Genomic DNA, 17417 nt, shown 5'->3' with positions numbered 1-17417 from the left:
CCGCTGCTGCTCCCCGGGGGGGGGGGGGCTTTCTCCAGCCGGGCCCCGCCCCGGGCTCTGCTGAGGCTCCCGGTGACGGAGCCCGGGGGGCGGGGCAGGTCCCGGCTCTGCGCGGTGCCCCCCCCCCATCGCTGCCCCCCCCGGGGGCCCGGAGCTGCTGCCGCGCTGAGGCCGGGAGGATCCTTCCCGCAGCGAGTCTGAGCCGCCCCCCCCCGGCTCTGCTGTGCCCGGTACCGGGGGGTGAAGCGGGTCCCCCCGCCTGGTGCCTCCTTCCCCGCACGGGCGGAGCGGGGCAGCCGCGGGGGGAGCCCCCGGGAACGGGGCGGTGACCCCGGCTCCCAGCCCGGGGCAGGGCGCTAGGGAAGGGGGGGAGGGGACGGGAGAGGGTGTGAGGGGAAATTAGAGGGGGGGGCAGGTTCCCAGATCTCTGCCCCTCCCCCCGCACACTCACTGCAGCCTCCCTGCCCAGGGTCACTTCCCTGTGACCGAGGTGAGGAGCAGAGAGAGGAAGAACCAGCCCCGGACTCTCCCTGCTCCCCCTGCGGCAGGAGTGCGCTGCCCTGGGGGCAGGGTCAGGGGACCCCCCCAAGGGGCTCCTTTGGGTCTGGTCTGGTCCAGGGTTTGGTTCACACCCTGTTGCTGGGAGGGCTTCAAAATGTCTTGGTTGGTTCCTGCTGCTGGGGGGAGCACAAGGGGGACAGGAGGGGCCGGGGGCCAGGTCTGTGCTGCACTGTGGGGACTGAGCATGTTCCCAGCCTGGCAGAATCTACAATCTCTGTCTGCAGGGAAAGGGCCTGGGGGAATCGTGATGTGAAATGAACTGAAGCCTGTTCTGAAACCTCCACAACTGCCCTTCTCGCCCTGCCAGGCTGCAGAATGACGCCCACCTCTCGCTCCAGCTCGTCCCAGCCTCCCATGGGACAGGAGAAATGGCTGTAGTGGAGCCAGCTCAGGTAGGGGTTATTGGGGGGTTGCTGGTGGGTTCCTGCAGGAGGGAGAGGGGCAGGAAATACTGAAGAGGTGGCAACGTCTGGGGAGTTAGGTCGGGACGGGGGCAGGGAATACCCTGGGTGAGGATAGGGAGTTGGGACACAGTGTGACAAACCTGCTGGGACTTGTTAATATGGGCCTAGATCCTCAGAACAAACACTTGGGTGTTGGGGGAGAAAATTCCCTAATTTGTGAAACAGGAAACAGACAAAGCAATTCCCTGGGCGGGGCTGGGAAAACTGACCAGATTTCCAGGGCTGAACCTCAGCCTGCTAGCCAGGGGCTGGTGTGACATGGAAAGGGGGCACCCAGCAGGGAGGTGTAGGGAAGATGTCCCAGCCCCTCACATCCAGCTGCTGGCAGTGGGGAGGGTGTTGGGTTCTCTACCATGGGGCTGCGCCTGGACCCTACTGGGGACTCCATCTCCTGTATCAGCCTCTGGCTAGTAGGTCTGTGGTGGATCTGCTGGGAGAGACGAGGGGCTCTCACTTCGTCCCCTCACCCAGATGTCTCCTGGCTGCTCTCAGCAGTATGGGGATAGGACTCTGCTGACTCTCTCAGAGCTTCCATTTGATTGGCTCCTTTCCTCCATGAATAGTGGGGCTGTGAGTGGGGCAGCAGGTACTGAGTGTTGGACTCTTGCTCTTTCAGGAGCCGGTGACCTTCGAGGAGGTGTCTGTGTATTTCACCAGGGAAGAGTGGGCTCTGCTGGACCCCGCTCAGAGAGCCCTCTACAGGGAGGTCATGCAGGAGAACTGTGAGAATGTGACCTCACTGGGTAAGGATTCCTGTTCCCTCGGTTTTTAGAAGGAGAAATGCAGAGTTAAGGTTCATGCCACTCCCCCAATGCCACCTCTGCTCTGCCCTGTTTCAGCATCACCCCGACATGCCAGAGACACCCACACTAGCCCTCTCCCCTCCCCTGTTACAGAGCGCTCTGGGAACAGAGCAGTACAGCAGAATGTCTAACGTGTTCTTCTCTTTGCTAAGATAATATTCGGGTTCATCTCCATCATAGCAAACAGAAGCTTCCTCCCCCTGGCCTGCTCTCCAGTACTGAACCTCCTGCACACAGGCCAGCTGAGACTTGCACAGTGTTACTACCCCATTGCCCTCAACCTGACTTTTCCTTTTGAGTCACTGCCTTCACTTACCCCTCACTAAGCCCCACAGATCACACGAACATACGCCACCAGGGTGCTGACAACTCCCATGGCAAGAACACGCCCTTGGGCACCTTTGCTGACAAAGCCTACAACACTCAGCACGGAAATGAGGCAGACTTGCCCCTCCCCCAAGTTTCACATGAACCTCTCGGCAGAGCACAGGCACAGCTCTGCCCAGCTGCTGCAACCCATCCCTCCATCAGCCAGTCACAGCTACAGCTGGCCCAGTGCACACAGCTGGAGGCATGTGGATAGATGCTGGGATTCCCACCTGTGAGCACAGCACAGACAGTGTCTTAGTCTTAGTCTTTCCTCGGGTCGATTATCGGTTCATAGATTTTAAGGCCAGATGTGACTATTAGGTCGTCTACTCTGACGTCCTTTATACCACAGACCATAGAATTCATCCCGTTACTGCTGCATTGAGCTGAATACCTGAATCCCTGTGGCAGTTGGTTAACCTTTGCACGGCCCACACAGAACCATTCTCACTGGTTCTGGCTAGCTACAGGGTTAAGGGTTGGGGAAAGTTTACATTAACTTTTCATTTCCTGGTCTGCAGAGGTTTAAGTTTACTCACCGTCCATATGGTGCAAGGCAGGAGACAGCACTGGGCAACCTTAACGCTGCATTAATGTAGCTTATGAGCATTTAGTTTCCTGTTTTAAAAAATGGATGCTTTTGCCGCTGTAGCTGTGTCTGTAATTGAGCTTTGGCCAGCAGAGCCATGTTGGATGGTGTGCGTCTGTGCGCATGCGTGTGTGCACTTTTTCACAGCCTTAAACAATAGAGCTGGACTGGCAAAGCTTTTAAGAGCTACCTAAGACCTACCTAACTAGTTCCTCGACAGACACCTGACACGCCCCCTTTGGGTGAACGAATATGCGTGTACCTGGTCTGTGGGATCCCAGTAAAACATTAGGCACCCTGTGCCCTCTGCCAGGTGGCATCAAGAGGTCCATGATGAGTCACATCCTTCTCCTCCTCCAGTCGCTGCATTAGAGTGTCTTTAGAATGAGCCGGCTGACCCCCGTTCCAGCCTTCTGTTTGGGTTCCACAGGGCTCTGTCCTTGGGCCTCTTCTTTTCTTCCTCTGCACCTTATTTCTGGGAATCTCATCCGCACACACACATTCAGTTACCATCTCTGTGCGCCTAACTCCCAGTTCTGCCTCTCTGCTTCTGGCCTGTCTCCTTCTGTCGCAACTGAAATCTCGGCCCCTCTCTCTCTCTCTCTCTCTCTCTCATCTCCTCACTGATCTCCAGCCATCAGCTAAAGATCAACAGCTGAAGCAAAGCTCTTAATATTCCCCCCAAGCCCTCCCCCCACCTTCTTTCTCTACCGCCGCAGACAGCACCATTGTGCTGCCTGTCACTCAGGCCCATAACTGTGCACATGGAGCTCCCTCTGGGGCCTCCTATCCAGGCTGTGCCTACACCTGGCATTTTCTTTTTGCGTAACATCCTTAACAATTGGTCTTTCCTATCCATCCGCACAGCTAGAGCTCTTAGTCATCCTCTCCTGTCTCGGTTACTCCAACATCCTTTTCTCTGACCTCACCTTGCGCATCTCCATTCAGAAGGGAAAAGCGCCCTCCTGGTCCTTGGACATGACTTATGAGGGAAGGTTGAAAGAACTGGGCATGTTTAGTTTTGAGAAAAGAGTGAGTGGGGAACTGAGAACAGTCTTCAAATATGTCAAGGGTTGTTACAAGAGAGCAGTGATTAATTGTTCGTCACGTCCACTGAAGGTAGGAGGAGAAGTAATTGGCTTGATCTGCTGCAAGGGAGGTTGAGGGTGGGTAATACCAAAACCTTTCCAGCGATAAGGATAGGGGAGTGCTGGAATGGATTACAAAGAGAGGTTGTGGAATTCTTGTCCCAGGAGGGTTTTAAGAACAGGTCAGACAAACTTCTGGCATATTTACACCTGATCCTGCCACAGGGCGATGGAAATGGAGTAGATGACTTCTTGAGGTCCCTTCCAGCCTATATTAGAAGATTTTAGGATTCATTACCTTAGCCCTTCGCTTTGATCACGTCTCCTGGTGGAGAATTTGGACCATTTTTGTGGATCGGCTGCGGGAACAAATTTTGTTCCTAGAGCCCTGAAAATCTGCAGATATCCATGGACCATTTTTGCGGATCGCAGATCGGAGGCGGATATAAATTTTGTATCCATGCAGGGCTCTACCTGTCTTACTTCTGTCTATACCTACAACTTAAATCTATTTCGTACACAGTGACTACATCTGAAATAACATATGAGATCACCATAACAATGATCAATGAATGATAAAACGAACTAATTGGCTCCATGAACCACGGAGACTCTTCCTTTTTCATCCCCACCTGCAAGAGCCGCCGTCTCTCTTCTCTGCATGTTCTTTGGATCTTCGAATTTGTCCCTCCTGAAGTCACATGGCCTGATTCTTATTTTTCACATTCTCCTTTGGCAGAAGAATTGGTCTGTGGCTCTTGAACTACACCATCTAATTTGCCAGCTTTCTCCACACACACTGTTTTTTATGCTCCCTCCCTTTATACCTGACTCGCTAGGTTCCCTAATGCCGCAGGATGTGCTTTCCTGACATCTAATGCTGCTGAGATCCTGCCTTCAGTGATATCCCTGCCCTTCCTGGTCCTTACTCCACTGAACCCCCCAGCCCATGCTTCCTGTTCCCAGCTTCCCCTGGACTCTCTCTTTGGCTCTGGACCTGTCTGTCAGCAAGAAGCAGTGCCAGGGACACTTGCCCTCTGTCTGGAGTCTTCACTTTCTGGGAAATGCAGTTCCAGTCTCTGTTTTTTAGGAGCCTCTTTGATAATGAGTGTCTGGCTGTGTGTGTTCCCAGCAAAGATGGGGACAGTTAAATCCCTCCTAAGCAGAGTGTTCTGCACCTTTGAGCACCTGGGGAGTTGGCCCTGCGGTTTTATTGTTTAAAATGGACTGGGGTTAAACTAATAGAATGTTTTTATGATGATAAATGGCCTATGAATTCCCCTGAGCTCCTTTGTTTTCTTTCCCTTGAGCAGGGTTTCCAGTTTCCCAACCCTCTGTGATCTTCCAGCTGGAAGGAGGGGAAGAGCCGTGGGTCCTGGCTCTCCCTGGTTCACTGGAAAGCGAGATCCTGGGAAGTCCCTGCACAGGTGAGGAAACATTAAACCAACCCAGAAACTGTCAGTGCCTGAGAGAACCCACTGGGATTCCCCACACAGACTCTGTGAGCTCAGGACAGTCCCCAGCAGATCTCACTCCTGGCTTCCTACAGATGATGATTGACACCTCGGCTGGAGCTCCCTCCCTTCCTACTGAGTGTTTGGATGGGATGTGGGCAGGGCCGGCCTTGGGGAAATGGCACCCTGGGCAAACTTGCATTTTGGTGCCCCTGGCTCCCATGGGCTCCCTAGGCAACCCACGTTCCCCTCCCCCCAACCTCTGCACTGTGTCCCTTTGCCCCAAATGCCTGCTCCCCCTCCTGCACCCCTAATCCCTACACCCCTTCATTCCTAACCTCTGCCCCCCTCGTGCACCCCAACACCTGCCCCCTCCTGAGCCCCTAACCCCTGCACTGTGCCCCCTTCACCCCAGCCCTTGCACTCCACTCCTGTGCCGCAATCATTAATGATCTGGAGGATGGCGTGGACTGCACTCTCAGCAAGTTTGCAGATGAAAACCTGTCTTATGAAAGGAGACTGAAAGAGCTTGGCTTGTTTAGCCTAACCAAAAGAAGGTTGAGGGGGGATATGCTTGCTCTTTATAAATATATCAGAGGGATTAATATTAGGGAGGGAGAGAAATTATTTAAGCTTGGTACCAATGTGGACACAAGAACAAATGGGTATAAATTGGACACTAGGAAGTTTAGACTTGAAATTAGATGAAGGTTTCTAACCATTAGAGGAGTGAAGTTCTGGAACAGCCTTCCAAGGGGAGTAGTGGGGGCAAAAGACATATCTGGCTTTAAGACTAAGCTTGATAAATTTATGGAGGGGATGGTATGATGGGATAGCCTAATTTTGGCAATTAATTTGGCAATTGATCTTTGATTATCAGCAGGTAAGTATGCCCAGTGGTCTGTGATGGGTTGTTAGATGGGTTGGGATCTGAGTTACTACAGAGAATTCTTTCCTGGGTGCTGGCTGGGGAGTCTTGCCCACATGCTCAGGGTTTAACTGATTGCCCTATTTGGGGTCGGGAAGGAATCTTCCTCCAGGGCAGATTGGCAAAGGCCCTGGAGGTTTTTCGCCTTCCTCTGCAGCATGGGGCAGGGGTCACTTTCTGGAGGATTCTTTGCAGCTTGAGGTCTTCAAACCACAATTTGGGGACTTCAATAACTCAGACATAGGCTAGGAGTTTGTTATAGAAGTGGATGGGTGGGATTCTGTGGCCTGCATTGTGCAGGAGGTCAGACTAGATGATCATAATGGTCCCTTCTGACCTTAAAAGTCTAGGAGTCTATGAGATGACACTAAACTGGGAGGAGTGGTTGATATGCTGGAGGGTAGGGATAGGATACAGAGGGACCTAGACAAATTAGAGGATTGGGCCAAAAGAAACCTGATGAGGTTCAACAAGGACAAGTGCAGAGTCCAGCACTTAGGGCAGAAGAATCCCATTCACTGTTACAGATGTTGTGGAAAAATTAACCACACCGTTGATTTTGGGTCAGAGACAGCCTTGAGGCCCCTTTATTAGAATACAAATATGCATATAGGGAAGGTTAGCGTGGCCCCATGCAAGGGGTCAGCTGCCTTGTCTTCAACAAATTTTCACCAAGCTTATAAAGGCTAAAACTGCAAATTAACACTTACTTAGATTTCCTTATTTGGGATACTGGTTATTGTCAGCAAGCCAATCAGAGCCCCTCACCATCTTGGGGTTTTCCTGTTATTGTCCTAGATGCTCCCTGCTTACGCCATGTCCCTCTTCTTCCGTTACCTTATTGCTTACTAATATAATTTTCCAATACTGTTGTACAATAAGCTTTTCCTAACTCGTGTTTGCCCACCTACGTGCGGTTACATTGTACAACACTGTTCTGCTTAATTATGTTTCTTGCTAATGAGCTGCTATACTTAGGCCATATTGCACAACTATCCGTTGATTTTTAGTTCCCTTTTCTTTCTTTGGCCTTTTGATTGCCACACAAGCTATTACAAATTTTCCTATACCTTAATGTCAAGCTGGCCTACAATGGCCTGCAAAAACTTGTGCGTAGCAAGCATTGTCTGGGGTAAGCGGGACCCTGTAAAATCTCCATCACAGACTAGGGACCGAATGGCTGGGCAGCAGTTCTGCAGAAAAGGACCTAGGGGTTACAGTGGATGAGAAGCTGGATATGAGTCAACAGTGTGCCCTTGTTGCCAAGAAGGCTAACGGCATTTTGGGCTGTATAAATAGGGGCATTGCCAGCGGATCGAGAGACATGATCGTTCCCCTCTATTCGACATTGGTGAAGCCTCATCTAGAGTACTGTGTCCAGTTTTGGGCCCCACGCTACAAGGAGGATGTGGAAAAATTGCAGAGTCCAGCAGAGGGTAACAAAAAATGATTAGTGGGTTGGAGCACATGACTTATGAGGAGAGGCTGAGGGAACTGGGATTGTTTAGCCTGCAGAAGAGAAGAATGAGGGGGGATTTGATAGCTGCTTTCAACTACCTGAAGGAGGGTTCCAAAGAGGATGGATCTAGACTGTTCTCAGTGGTAGCAGATGACAGAACAAGGAGTAATGACCTCAAGTTGCAGTGGGGGAGGACTAGGTTGGATACTAGGAAAAACTATTTCACTAGTAGGGTGGTGAAGCACTGGAATGGGTTCCCTAGGGAGGTGGAGTCTCCTTCCTTCGAGGTTTTTAAGGTCAGGCTTGACAAAACCCTGGCTGGGATGATTTAGTTGGGAATTGGTCCTACTTTGAGCAGGAGGGTGGACTAGATACGGTTCTAGATATGGTTCTATGCACCCCTTCACTGCTACCCCCTGCACCACTCTCCTGTGCCCTCAATCCCTGCACTGTGCCCCCTTTGCCTCTAACCCCGGCATCCCCCTCCTGCACCCAAGGGGGGAACCTGACCTGGATGCACAAAGCAGCTGGCATTGCTGCTCGCTCCCCCACTGGACTGCTGCTCCCCCGCCCCACACAGCCCTGGGGGGCTGGGAGAGGGGAGCAAGGAGCGATGTCAGGGCTTCCTGCACCCAGGTCACTTTCCCTGCAGGCTGTGTAAGGGGAGGGCAGGAGAGCAGCTGCTCCTGATGTCTCAGCACAGCTCACGTGGGGAAGTGACCTGGATGCAGGGAGCCCTGGGGTGTGTGTGTGTGTGTCTGAGTGAGTGAGTGAGCGCGCTGTCTCTTTAAGAAAATTCCCAGGGTCAGGAGCCTGAACTAGGCTTGTTCAGACACAAGCAGCTGCCGGCAGCTCGGGCCCCAGAGAGGCAGCAGCACACGCAGATTCCCCCGTCCCGTCACCCCAGCTCAGTGGAAATCGGGTACCCGGGTGGGGGGGAGAGGATCACCCCGCCATCAATCAGCACCTCCCCGCTGCAGAGCAGTCAGGTCGATGCTCCCAGTCAGGGGTGGACGGAGCGACTCCGGGGGTGAACGGGGGGTGGGGAGTTGGGGGGACAGGAACAGCAGCAGCTGCCCACGTGGACCAGGGCCGTGGAGGGCCACTCTGCTCGGAGCAGTCACCTGGCTCTGACAGCTGGTCGTCCAATTTCCCCCTGCAGCTCAGGTCTCTCCCACTCCCCCACGCAGCTGCTTATCTGCCTCCCTGTGCTGCTTTCATCAGCCCAGCGAGCCTCTCGGCAGCAGGTCAGGTGTGAATCCAAACCCTGCGCCCGGCACCCCCTTGGGTGGGGCACCCGTACGGCCCCCCCTAAAGGCCGGTCCTGGGTGGGGAGCAGAATTGATTCCCCTCCACTGTCCCCTGTGGGGAAGAGTTAGGGGGAGTTGAGTCCCTGATTTTTATTTTCTGTCTCTCCAGCACTTGGGTTTGTTCTCTGCCTTTCCATCCCCAATTCTGAGATTTCTCCTCTCTTCTAGCAGGTGATGGGGTGGTGAGGGAGAGCGAGGAGCAGAATCCTCACCAGGAAGATGCTGAGCTCGCCGAAGCGCATGGGGAATTACTGCGAAGAGCCAAAGGGAGCGTGTCCAGCCCCCGTGAGCAGGGAAAAGCTGGTGAAAATTACCACAGACCAGAGAGAGAGCAGGGAAACCACTCAGAGGAGAGAGTGGATGAACCCATTAATTGTCAGGGAACTCACAGGGACCTCAAGGAAACTACGTCCCAGGAGAAAATCCTCACGGAAAAGCGAGAGACTACGTGTAGTGAGTGTGGGAAAAACTTCCATTACCGCTCAGCCCTTATTCGACATGAGATAATCCACACGAAAGAGACACCCTACAAATGCTGTGAGTGTGGGAAAAGCTTCAATCATACCTCAGCCCTTAGTAGGCATCAGCGAATACACAGAGGAGAAAGACCCTATGAATGCTGTGAGTGCGGGAAAAGCTTCAGTCAGAGATACACCCTTAACTCTCATCAGAGAATCCACACAGAAGAGCGACCCTACGAATGCCGTGAGTGCGGGAAAAGTTTCAGTCAATTCTCCTCCCTTATCTCTCACCAGAGAGTCCACACAGGAGAGAAACCCTATGAATGTTGCGAGTGTGGAAAAAGCTTCTCTTGGAGCTCACACCTTACTACGCATCAGAGGATCCACACAGGAGAGAGACCCTATGAATGCAGTGAGTGTGGGAAAAGTTTCACTCACCTCTTCTCTCTTATCTCTCACCAGAGAGTCCACACGGGAGAGAAACCCTATGAATGCAGTGAGTGCGGGAAAAGCTTCTCTCGGAGCTCAACCCTTGTTACACATTACAGAGTCCACACCGGAGAGAGACCATATGAATGCTGCGAGTGCGGGAAAAGCTTTACTCATAGTTCAGGCCTTTCTAAACATCAGAGAATCCGTAAAGGAGATAAACTTCATAAAAACCTTCTCTAGAGCTGTCAGGAGATTTTTTTCTTTAATTCTTTTGACAGTTCCCAGGTAGTGAGTGTTAAGACTGTTTGCATCTTTTGCACAGTGTGGTCCCTCAGCTCCCACACATGAGTTGCCCACTTTTGAAGCTCGCCTGTCTTTGGGGTGGATCCTGTGGTCCTTTGTATCAACTCCATTGTCCTGCGAGTCATTGGAGTGTGTGTCCTTTCTACCAGGAATGTCCTCACCCCAGGTGGGGGAGATGGGGGAGTGTCTTCAACCAGCTACGTTGAGATAAAATCTACCTGGGTCTCATCACTGTGGTTGTCATGGAGTTAGCTAGCTTGAGTTCACTTTCCTGACGTAAAAAGAGAACTATTCTTGCACTAAAGACATGGGCCATGGATAGTCGGTGGAGTTATCTTGCACATTTCCTCCTGATCTGACCTAATCACCGTCACATTTCCTTTTCCAAACAAACCTGGAGATTGACATTTATACTCCTCCTCCCAGTGCAAAGTTACTGTTAGAGACGTCAAGTTCCTCTTTGAGGAGACATTGTCTCATTCCCAGTTTTTCTCACATTACCCTGGATTGTGCAGAACAGCAGTTATTTTGTTGACTTTTTTTCTCATTTAAAATATATTTAAATATGAAGAAGAGCTGGAGCAGTGTCAGGGAAATAAGGGTCATTTTAGGCTCTGTGACACTGGAAGGAGATGGGGCGACTCAGACATTCCATCCTTCCCCATCACCCCAGAACTGTTACCTTGTGCCTGAGCCATGCACAGTTCACCCCTTCGTATTCCTTCGCTTCCCAGCGTGTCTGGTGGGGTCATGTTCTTGGCTGTCCATGCTTGGGAATGGTGCTTGTACGTCTTTGATCCTAAATCAGAGTCAGTCTGGCAGGAGATGGAAGTGTCAGACTTGGAAGGGGATTTCAAATGGATCCCAAGCACCGTTCAAATCCCCTTTTCCCTCAATGGCAAAGCTGCTTCTGGGAAGGTCGGCTGTTTTTTCTCCCATTATGAAGGTGCTAAAACTCCTGTAAATAACACTAATGAGAAAGGTATCAGAGGGGTAGCCGTGTTAGTCTGGATCTGTAAAAGCAGCAAAGAATACTGTGGCACCTTATAGCCTATCAGACTTTTGGAGCATGAGTTTTCGTGGGTGAATACCCACTTTGTCGGATGCATGAGAAAGCGCTGGGTGAAGCAGGTTTCAGTGGATCATGGGAGAATCTCTCATCCTGATTCTGAGACATCAGATGTAACCTAGTCTGGAATTTCCCTTTAAATTAAAATGAAAGTGTCTTCTACCTCTCTGTGAGATGGGTTTTCTATCTTTCATGAAGGCTCCTTGGTCATATAACTGCATGTTAGTTTTGTTTGACAGAATGTAGCTCAGATGTTTTGGGAAATTTCAGACAAATTACCATTTTACTTCGGGTTTGTTTTCCCCTATCCCTGCATGATGACATGGAGAAAATTCAAATGAAGTTCAGTCAACAGGAGAGAATACTCCAAGCTGTTGGACATATTATCAAAGAAACAGTCATATGTTTAAATCTCCACTCTGAAAAGGTGAACAGCAGCAGACCCCAAATGGTGCAACTGACCTAAGTAAGTGCACATGGTCACAGGGTAGTTCAGTTGTTTAAGTCAATATTGTCTCAGATGATCCAGGGATAGAATTCCACAGCAAGTGATTCAGAACTAGGAAAACGCCCAGGTATTTGGTTCCCAAGGTATTTGTGACCCAGTCCCTACAGGAGGTTACTTCTGAAGAGATCTCCCAGCTAATCCCAAAATTTGGGAAATGCTGTCTGTGATGAGGCGTATCAACCCTGACCTGGCACTGCTAGGGTTAACTGTGCCATGTGGGCTGAAGAGGCCACACCCCCTCACCCTCTCTGGGCATGCGCCGACTGGAGACAGAGTATAAACGGGAGCAGCTCAGCCTGGGCGGACTGGGGAGAACAAATCTAGGTTGTTGGCACGGGGAGAGCCCAGGGCGGGGGAGGCAGGGGTCTGCGGGTGGGGGGGAAGCCCAGGTCTCTGTCAGCAGGAGCATGTGGCGGGGACCCCAGGGGTGGGGTGGGGGCAGCCAAAATATTTTTTGCTTGGGGCGGCAAAAAACCTAGAGCCGGCCCTGCCTCCACGCACTGTGAGGTAGGTAGGAGCGGATCATTATTATCCCTACTTGAAAGAGGGAGAAGCTAAGGCTGAGAAAGGAGAATTGACTTCTCTTAGGTCACACAGCCAGTGGCAGAGTTGGGAATAGGACGCAAGAGCCCTGATTTTCAAACTAACCATCGGATCTTGAATTTCAGACATTGAATGACCTGAATAAAATGCTCTCAGATGAGCTCCAGACCAACAATAGTGCATTGGAATTATTCAGCAAGTATTTGAGGAGAACTGCAATGTTAGAGAGAATCGTGAACTGCTCAGAGACCATTAATGCAGAGAAGCAGCAAAATTCATCAAACACAGAACTGGTTCTGACTTATTTACTTGTTCTTAAAAGAGAACACCAAGGACCTGAGTCTCCTCCCTGTCAATAACCCCCTGCTCAGCCAATCAGGGTAGAGACTGAGGGCGGGAGGCGGAGGGTTCTCACCAGAGAGCCCAAAGGATGGCCCAGGTCATTGGTGGGGATCACTGCCCGAGCACTATTTCAGCCCCACATTTTTGGATGGACCTCCCACAGTGGGAGCTGCAGAGCACTCCCCCGCAACACCCCCCCCCCCACACACACACACCCTCCTGGTGTTGGGAGGGGAACAGGTAAAAGGACAAAGGAAGCAAGAGAAAAAGAGGAGGGAGGAAGAGGGGAAGCTAAAAGAACAAACCCTAATGTCCCCAGTGATTCTAAGGGACAAAATCCCAGGTGCAGAATAAAGTTCTGTCTCCTTAAGCTCGTATTTTCCATGCATAGAATTCAACTGTCACCAGAGGGATCAGACTGAACAGGTTTCAGACCTCCAGGAGGCTCTTACCTTCTAAACAGGGACGGCTGTTTTCTATTAAAATCACTAAAAGGGAAAGAGAAAACTCGAAAGGTTCCTCCTGGTGCTCACGTCCGTGAACCCAAATACTCTCTCAGTCCTCAGCGAGAGACCTGGAGAAGGAGACTTGCTGGAGCAAAGCCACAGGGGTCTCTGAGGTTTCCCTGGCCCCTTGCCCCTGTCCTGCCTGGCTGATGTCAGCATCTCTCTGTGAGGTCACCACCTCCCCACCACCTTGGACCAATAGGCTGAGGTTCTGCAAAAGGCCTTTGTGATGTCACTGCCACACCCCTCCCTTGCTGTGCCAATGTCCTACCCCTGGCCAGGCACTTTGGAGGTTTGAGCTACTCCCTGGGGATCACCCCACTCAAGGAGCGTTCGTTCTAGGCAGCAAGCCGGCTAGAGAGGGAAACATCAGACGCTGCTCCGAATGCTACACTCAGTTTTTCAGAAATTAGTCGACTTTATGGCCAGAAGAGACCATTAGAGCATCTAATCTGACCCCCTGCATATCACAGGCCTCCTGTATGACACGAGCTACTTTTGAGGCAAAGACATTCCAGAAAGGCATCTAGTCTTCATTAAACGACATCAGGAGTTGGAGAATCCACCACTTTCCTTGGTAGCTTGTTCCTGTGGTGAATCATCCTCGCTGTTGAATATTTGTGACTTAGTTGTAATATGAATTTGTCTCTTTTCACCTTCCAGCCATTGGGTCTTGTTAGGCCTTTCTCTGCTATTTTAAAGAGTCCTTTAATATCCAATCTTTTCTCTCCATTAAGGCAGTTCAACACTTCAATGAAGTCACCTTTCAATCTTCTTTTGATAAGCTAAAAAGGTTGAGCTCTTTCAATAGCTCACTAGAAGGCATTTTTCTCCGGCCTTCAGAACATTTGGTGGCTCTTTGCTGCCCCAGCTCCAATTTCACAACATCTTTTTCAAATGAGGACACCAAAACTGGAGGCAGTATTCCAGTATCAGTCTCACTGATGCCGTGTCACCTCCTGTGATATTATTGACATAATCTGTAACTGTATAGATCACCATTGTGACCACTGTTCTATATTTGCAGCCCATATTACAGAAAAGTGGTCGTGTAAGGGGTCTATGGAGAGGTTCTGATTAGCTGATTATAATGATGCTATCTCTAGATGTGTATCATTTTTTGTAGTTGACATTATGAATATTGGCTCTGTGCTGCTTGTATTTCAAACTTGTCAAACGCAGATGTGCCTGTGGAGGGTCCGCTGGTCCCGCAGCTTCGGTGGAGCATCCGCAGGCGTGCCTGTGGGAGGTCCACCGAGCCGCGGGACCAGCAGACCCTCCACAAGCACGTCTGTGGGAGGTCCACCGGAGACGTGGGACCGGCGACCCCCAGAGCGCCCCCCGCAGCACACCGCCCTGCTTGGGGCGCCATAAATCCTTGAGCTGCCCCTGAGCACACTCACTGCTGTGCAGCTCTGTACGTGTGGCCATGGCTGAACAGCAAGAATTCCTGCCCATTTCCCTACTGGCTGGAGCATGATGAGAGTGTGTTTGTGGTTAATGATGTTGCTGTAAATTGTTCATTCCCTGCCTTGGCAATTCAGACAGTCCCTTTTCCCGTTGTATCGCCAGCACCTCTGTGATTCCAATAACAGGGGCAGGTTTTCTCTGGGCACTGAGATTTTTGAGGGCATTGGTGGCTCCTTTCTTTCCTCACCCTGAAGTAAACTCAGCTTTTTATTCCATCCTTGATGACTCATGGAATAACAACAGCAGCAAGAAGAGGAGAGTGAATATCTCATTGCCAGGGGGAAGGTGGATGCATTTTCTCTGTCTGACCATTGCCATTGCAGGAGAGAAGGTTTCAGTGGAATCGAATGCCCTGGCTCAGACAACAGACACAGGAGGTTTTGCTGTTCATGGATCTGTGCAAAGGAAATTGTGTGTCTGTGTGAAAATGAGGAGGGATATGAAATGCCCATGTGGTGGTGCCTAAGGCAAAAGGGAACCCTAGAGGATTGGAATAGGATAAGTTCTCAAGCAACATGTTTCTTACTTTGCCCATCTGTTAGGTTTGATTATTATCGATGGAAAGATTTTGCCATTGGGTTGTGTTTTTACACAGAAATTGACATTTACCAACAAATACGTAATTCTTCCAAGCCTGCCTAGTCTGCTGGTGGTGAGTTTAGAGGGACACATTCACTCTCCCCACCCCATGCCAGGCCTGTGCTCTCCAGAATGTCAACTTCCCACAGAGCTGGGATCCTTCCTCATCTCCCCCAGACCGCTGCCCCACCCCACTTCTGGGTTCCTCCCAACACTGTCCAATGCCCCTGCTGGCAGGATCCCTTCCCATTCCTTTCATTTCCTGCCGCCCCTCTGAGCAAAAGCTCTGCATTGTTCCCACACTAGGAATTGAACCCAGGCCGCCTGGGTGAAAACCAGGAATCCAGATCACGAGACCACATGGGACTTGTATAGGCAATAGCACGTTTACACATTCACACCCAACAATTCAAAGTAGCCATTCAAAAAAACTTCAAAAACAGACTTCAAAGAGAAATTGCAGAGTTACAATTGATTTGCAAACTTAACACCATTAATTTGAGCTTGAATAAGGACTGGGAGTAGCTGGCTCATGACAAAAGCAATTTTCCCTCTCTTGGTATTGACACCTCCTCATCAATTATGGGGAGAGGACCACATCCACCCTGACTGAATTAGCCTTCAACACTGGTTCTCCCCTTGTACGGTAACTCCCGTCACTTCATGTTCCAATCTATATTTATGCCTCTATCTGCAATTTTCACTCCATGCATCTGAAGAAGTGGGCTTTTTACCCACGAACGCTTATGCCCAAATAAATCTGTTAGTCCTTAAGGTGCCACCGGACTCCTCATTGCTTTTAATTCCAAGCTGATCTTAACCCTTTCAGTACCCTTACAAACTCAGATGCTTCTCACCACAGGCTGGCTGGTGGCTTTTCAGCCAGGCTCTCCCCTTTCATCAGCGCTTCAGTTGCTTGGTGTGGGAGTGTCTGTAGATGTAGATGGCAGAGAGAGATAAAGCCTGGCGAATGTCTCTCCTTTTATCATGTCCTTTCTTCCCTCATGGCTTTGCCCCCCTTCCCCCTTCAGAGTCAGGTGAGCATCACTGCGTCTCTCCAAGCAAGTCTGAGCAATTCCCTGGGGTGTCCTCATGCAGGTGAGTCATTGCATTGTAGCTCCTTGCTGGGCAATGGCTGTCGATGGTTGTTTGACACCCTGTCCGGGTGTTGGTTACTTTCCTTGCTGTTGCCACTGGGGATCTAATATTTGGCTGACTCCCCCACCTTACAGCACAGTGACAACCACACTGCACAATTCTCATAACTTCATATGCATGCATGGTATACATATATGGGTAGAGAAATGACTTTCAGCAGATCATATCCTTTCCTGATACCTTACAAATCATGCTCTATATGTAAGATCTCAATGATATGAAAATGAGGATTATGGGGGTTACAGCCGCTCCCCCAAAGGTATAGTATGTCACACTGAGATTCTATTTTCCTTTGTTCTGTAACAGCATTACAGGGATCCAATGACTGACCAATGGCATTTCCAAGTGCTAAAATAGCAAAGCGATGTCTGTCTCTCATTAGCCATCAGCGACTGAAGATGTGGTTTAATGAGCCGGAGCTTGAAGGTGAGGGTGGCTCTGTCCACTGCCTTCCATTGCGCTGCTGGGCCCCAAGTCCCTGGTGGCCAATATGTGATGCTGGGAGAAGAGAGTGGTGGCAAGTGGTGGCAGAACTTTTGCCACCAGGGTCTAGCTGCCCAACTTCCTCCTGGTACTGCTGGCCCCCCGTCGCTTTCAGGTAACCCAGGAACTGAGGCAGGAATAGGGCGAGGAAGCAAGTAAAGCCGAGCAAGGAAGGCAAAAGTGAATCTTGTCTTCATGGGCCGCCTGCAATGACGTCCTTTCTCTGTGCCACAGCTGACAACAACATCCCAGACAGAAAAGCAGGAGGCCAAAAGAAACCGAGCAGCTGCTGAAGTAGTTCAGTTGGGAGTGTGCTAGACTAACAGGCTCTTCTATCCCCTTTGTGCACGGGTGGGATGTTTTCTGAAAGTGCAGCAGTTCCTTTAACTGCCACGAGTCCTCATTTCAGGCTATGCAGCAGGAAAAGGCAGCATGGGCTTCTGCACCGAGTTGGCCCACCTGACCTTTCATTCTTCTCTTGCTCTTTGTCAGCAAGGGAAGAAAAGAAGCTCTCCTCAAGCTGGAGTCATAAGGGTGA

The 17417-nt window shown here is 50.8% G+C and overlaps 1 pseudogene; it reads left to right on the top strand.

Moving 5' to 3' along the window:
- Nucleotides 1-9606: 9606 nt before the first annotated feature.
- LOC120381933 overlaps nt 9607-17417 on the top strand; it is a 33598-nt pseudogene continuing 25787 nt past the window's right edge.

Source organism: Mauremys reevesii, linkage group 14 (genome assembly GCF_016161935.1).
Source record: "Mauremys reevesii isolate NIE-2019 linkage group 14, ASM1616193v1, whole genome shotgun sequence".
Classification (NCBI taxonomy): domain Eukaryota; kingdom Metazoa; phylum Chordata; order Testudines; family Geoemydidae; genus Mauremys; species Mauremys reevesii.
The sequence above is the reverse complement of the archived record's forward strand: the minus strand, read 5'-3'. Positions and strand labels throughout refer to the sequence as shown.